This window comes from Phyllobates terribilis, unplaced genomic scaffold (genome assembly GCF_046119375.1).
Source record: "Phyllobates terribilis strain yellow unplaced genomic scaffold, ASM4611937v1 Scaffold_2__4_contigs__length_985480577, whole genome shotgun sequence".
NCBI lineage: Eukaryota > Metazoa > Chordata > Amphibia > Anura > Dendrobatidae > Phyllobates > Phyllobates terribilis.
In genome coordinates this window covers 846,085,047-846,091,046 of record NW_027362762.1, presented here as the reverse complement: position 1 = coordinate 846,091,046, position 6,000 = coordinate 846,085,047, and positions in this window count along the sequence as shown.

Here is a 6,000-nt window from a genome sequence, read left to right as displayed (position 1 = left end):
ACGTGGAAGCAAGGTGCTATATTTCCTGAATGCTAATGCAACTCATGGCTGCCTGAGCAGGCCTTAAAAGGCCTCGGGTGAGATTACTAGAGTTACCTAGTGCGCACTATTACAGAGGGAGCAAAACCCATTGCTGGAGCCTGGACAGGTCAGTAACATTTGGGATAGCGCTTAATCCTAATATTGTCAAATCATTCAGTATCATGAAGAAGGTATGCAATGTCCCTAAAGACCTGGCAGAATGTACCTATTCCTCCCAATAGAACAACTGCAATAAGCTATATGTATGCCTGTCAGAAAATGACCTGTAGCCATTAGAGCTTGTGCGAAATTCTATACTCCTAACAAATGTACTCCTCCATTATAATGCCAGTTCTCCATAGTCTTCACTGATTTCCAATAAAGTTGAGCATTCTATTAAAGATTGGCCAATATTTATTTTATTTTTGTTTATTTGATTCACTTATATAGCGCCATTAATTCCACAGCGCTTCACAGACAATATCGGCGCTGTCTCCATTGGGGCTCACAATCTAGATTCCCTATCAGTATGTGTTTGGAGTGTGGTAGTAAACCGGAGAACCCGGAGGAAACCCATGCATACACGGGGAGAGCATACAAACTGCTTACAGATGTTGTCCTTGGTGGGATTTGAAACCAGGACCCCAACGCTGCAGGTCTACAGTGCTAACCACTGAGCCACCGTGCTGCCCCAATATTTTCTTACTTAGAAACCCTTAATAACCGGAACCCATCATTTCTCAAGTGGTAGGTAGGTTAGATCTTTGAGCTAGTCTTGCCTACCAAGCACCAGCACTGAACCTTGTAATACTCCATATACTGTAAGAGTTGCGCTGGTTTTGAAGAATGGATTCCTACACAGCTGCCATGAACACCAACTCATCCCCTCCTTGCCACTCCATGTACTTTACAGAATCTAGTTTATTGATCTCAGGCCTGCTTACATTTTGCTCCAACAGTCAGTAATGCTTGCTTTTTCCGTGGACATACTTAGAATAGACTGAAAACATATTTCCACATGCTTCCTTAGGTAAGGAAGGTGATTCCAGAGGGGTTAAACACTATCAGAATATATCATATTGTATTATATATGTGTAACACGGGTACTTTAGATGCAGTGACACAGAAACACAGAGCAGCCAATACGGGGTTAATAAACAGGGGAGGTTTATGATAACAGGGTCAACCTCCACGCAGGGAGTAACAGGGGAAAATATGGGGGAAAAACAAGGGAAGTAGCAGGTAAAAGTCTATTACTGACAGTGCACAGTTTAACTAGATGTAGCAGAGTCGAACCGGTTGTAATCGACAGTTTTTTGACTTAGCTGACTCTTGCTCCTCACAAGGTAGTTGCCAGCGGATGCCGGTGTTGATTTTCACCGGCGTCCCGGCTCAAACAATGCTCCATCTTCTGGAGGCAGCGGGTGGTCTCCGGTTTTACCCGCTGAGCCCCTAGTCCATAACATGGCACGTCACGTGCTCGGCTCCATGGGCCCTGCGTCTCTTCTCCCTCTAGTCGGCTTGACTCCTCCGGTCCACTGCACTTGGATATTGCTCCAAGTACTGTAGCCAGGAGCCTGGACCCTCTCACATTGCTCTGCTGAGCAGGACCCAGCTCCGCTTTACCGCGCTAACGTCCTCGTCTCTTCCTCTCTCTAGCCACGCCACTAGTTACCTGGTCACCTGACTCCTGTGCTCGCAGTCTGTCTTCCCCCTGCAACAGGAGGCACGGCCCCGGCAGTTCCGGATCCCTTGCTTTGAAACGACTTACACCCTAGTCTTCCCCCTTACATATGTTCTCTTCTTTCACAAATAACAGGAACAAATCTAATTAAAGAAGATAAAGGTTTACAAAAATCTTCCAAATTTTGGCAAATATTTTTTGTTCATGAATTAACCAAAAACACTTAAAATAAGTAGTTTCAGGATTATAAAACACCAGAGAAAAGCAGTAGTTCCTGAAATGTTTTCCTCTTGAAAAACTTAGCGGGTATGCCTGGCTGAAAAGAAAAAAACAATTGTGTTCACATACCCTAAGGAAAACCAGTACTTTCCTCCATGTTGACAAAGATATTAAAATAAAAATTATTATGGAATATATTAGTGTGGATGCTCCTTTTATTTATTTCTGCCCAAAAATACCATGTAGTAAAAATATAGTAAAGCTCCTATGGCTGGCAAATGACCCAAACATTATTGGTATTGATAACCCTGAACTATTGCTATTTATCTAGCTTTGGAACATAACCATCTCGCATTACCTTAATTATGATGATTGCCTGCTTACGGGCTCACAATGTAAGCTTGTGATATATATCACTTTCTTCTACATTGCCTCAAAATGTACCCATGCAGATGTCATAGTTCACATTCCCTGCTGGGTACAAGGAAATCTATGCTGCTGTTATTGCCTATCGAGGAGCTTCATAGACTAGTTCTTTGGTCACTTCAGCATTTTATGTGGGTATTGCATTACGGTATTATTTAGGTAGTTTTTGGGGCTCTGTAACATGGGACTGCTATTCAATACACAGAAGACAAAGATATTGACTATTGCCAGGTACGACACATTTGAGATGGACGGCGACTAACTGGAACTTGTACAGGACTTCAACCTACTAGGATCAATGATCACTCAAGATGCAGCAATGACACCAAAAGTCAATAGGAGAATAGCGATGGGTAAATCAACAATGAAGTCACTAGACAAGGTCTTCAAATCGAGGAACATTTCACTGGTGATGAAGAAGCGTCTTGTACATATTTTGGTCTTTTCTATGGTAACATGCGAAACCTGAATGATAAAGAAACAAGACATAAGAAGAATCGATGCCTTTGTAATGTCTGGAGAAGCATGCTATCAATACCATGGATGGCAAGAAGAACAAATAAATAAATTTTGGAACAAACCAAGTCAGACATATCACTCGAAGCAAGGATCACCAAGCTACGACTTGCCTACTTTGAACACATCATACGAAGAGAGCAATCATTGGAGAAGGACATCATGGTCAGAAGAATGAAAAGAACAAGGCAAAGAGGAAGACCGGCAACCCAATGGCTTGATACTATCAAGATGAAGGCAGATTAGACCCTGGTGGACCTATGTAGGATTGCACAAGATGAATCTTCCTACAGATCATTCATCCATCAAGTCGCCATGGCTCCAGGTCAAGCTAAAGGCCCTTAAAAAAAAAATAGAAATGCATAGCTGAGTGATTTAAACATTGTTTGACATTGTTATTTGACTGCTCTTTGGCAGTAATATTTAGGTACTCAGTTGGAGCACTGATTGGAAGTATTATTTGCACATTTGTAGTATTTTATGCTCCCACTAAATATTACAGCTCACTAATTTAGTAATTTAGTTTTCTATAAATTCTCTAAATCTTGTATAGATCTGTATCATAGCAAAGTGATATGTACCTCTATGGCAGGATTGTACAACTCATATAGTGAAAGTAGATCACAGCTATTTCCTTATTTAAGAAACCATTAAAAGTGTTTGGTATCACCATCTTTGGTTGACCTAATGTGACCCTAGACTCAGGTTATATATTTTATGTCCTTATGTGGTATATATGTTTATATATGTTAAGTAACTTATTATATAGAAGATCTAGATCCACGTCTACAAGTCATGCATGTGCAGTCACTATTTATTGAAATTAATGTTTCTGGCAACTTTTGAGAAAAATTGCCCAGTTTCTGTATCTCACATTCGTTTTATTGCAGAATTTTAGTGCATCAGTTGAAAATGTTCATGTGGGTATCACACACCAGACCACTATTTTATGGCATTTCTGAATGACATGTGAAAAAGGTTTATGTGTAATAATGTCTCACCTGTATAAATGCTTACCTGTGCTTAAGCATGAGGAAGGAGACGGACTGTATCTAAAATATTTTCATATTGTGGAAAAAATTGGCACGTAATAGGGTGAATGTTCAAAGGATACTGTTCCCCATTTCTTATCAAGAATGGATTGCTTTGAAGCCAATTTTTTAATTCCTTATCTATTTTTTCTTCTAACTGGGATGACCTCACAAAGTCTACTGTAATGCCGGCTGTCAGCCGAACAATGGTTTGGCTGATCGTTCGGTTATCAGCCATCTCGGCTGTCTCTCTCCCATACACAGGGTTTGACTGAGAGGTCCTGTGTTCTCTATGGAAGAGCCATCATCAGACATGTCTGATAACGGCTTATTTTCGGGAGAACAAAGTGATTGTCAGTCCAAAATCAAACATGCGAAATCGACATCTCCACCGAAAATCAGTTGTCTGGAGCCCGACTGTAGGCAGAACTCATCGTTATCGATGGGCTCGGCCGACATTAATCTAATGTGTATGGAGTCATTTAGAGTAGATTCACACAGGTCATAATTCTTGTGCCTCTGAAAAACCTGCAGCAAAATATCCATATTTTGGTTTCACGGATTTCAATTTAGATTTGCTGCAGAGGTTGAAATCGACAGCAATTCTACATTTCAATGGAAAATTCACCTCAAAATCTAATTGTTCAGTAAAACACAAATATTTTGCCGTTCATTGGCTAAGGGTGTGAAAGTGGAGCCCTGCTTGCGTCTAATTTACCAAATGTTAACATGAACTGTACCTCTACTGTAATAGTTATTTATTGGGCCATTTCTGATATTTAGCAATACCTTTCTTTTTATTATAGGAAGTTTAACTAAAACCAGGATCCAACCCACCCAATACTAAAGCTAAGTCTGCTTCTTTCTTCTGCCATGAGGTGCTCTGCCCAGTGCTCTGAGCATGCTCCAAAGGAAGTCTGCTGTCTCACAGCTTAGATCTGCCCTGCACATCATTTATTGCATATGTTCTGTAGGCCACTTCAACACTGTAAATCAGTAGGTGTTCAAAGCAACCATTTTTTGTCCCATGGCAAATATTGAACTGGATGCTCCATTATGGTACTGAGTTTTTCCCCACAGAAAAGAAGGCAGAAATGGTCAAAATTGGGACCATTTTCCTCTATGGTACATATGCCTTTTATTTTTAGTCAGTTTTCCAACACAAAGAACTTTGGTCAATGTGGCTCTTTAGATATTAGGGGAATATTTCCAAGTTTCCCAACTTTTTCATCTAATTTCCTTTAAATTGGGATTTTCTACCTTAATAAAATAAGGATAAAATGAAATAAAATTGACCATTCTCAATTTACAATGTGACCCCAAGATTTGATTCCAAATTGCTGATCTCAAACTTTCTTTGTCCAAATTGCTATGAGGGAACTAGTGGCTACTGGCATGTAAGCTAGTAATGGGCTAGTAATGGGCTGAGACTACTGGTCGGACAAGGCACATACCTTCCTCCACTGTGCAGGCACTATTGGAGCTACTCTAAAATTCAAATTGAAACAGTTTAAAAGAGAGTGTCACCCCCAAAACATTAACCAAACCTCTTAGCACAACTCTGTTGTCAGGTATCTAGGGACCAAGGGCTCCTGCCCTGTCCCTAACACTAGGGGGCACCCTAGCTACCAGTGTTTCCTGGATTACATCTGAAGGTGAAGACGCTGGGGCTACGTACCTTGCTGAGGTCCTAAAACTGCCCTCAGTCTGTTTCCGCCCCTTACCCAGGGAAGAGGCGAGTTAGTGGTGTATGGCAATATACAAAACAGACTAACGAGGTAATATGAACAGGTATAAATGAAAATTCCAATCATACAAATATGCACTCACAAACCACAGAGGGAAACACTGGGGAGGGAAGGATGGGAAAAAAACAAAGTAGGAGAAGGAGAGGATTTGCACACAACGAAAACCACGCAACAGTCTCAGATAAATCCACCAAATGCCTTCTCAAACAATAATTCTCTACCAACTCCTGAAACCATGCAGCAATAAAGCTAGCTCTAGCAATGACTGCTAGCCAGAGTCGAGTAAATATAGGAGCGGGGAGTGGCCAACAGTGAACAGCTGAGAGCCTTAACGCAGGAAAGCTTCCAGGCGCTC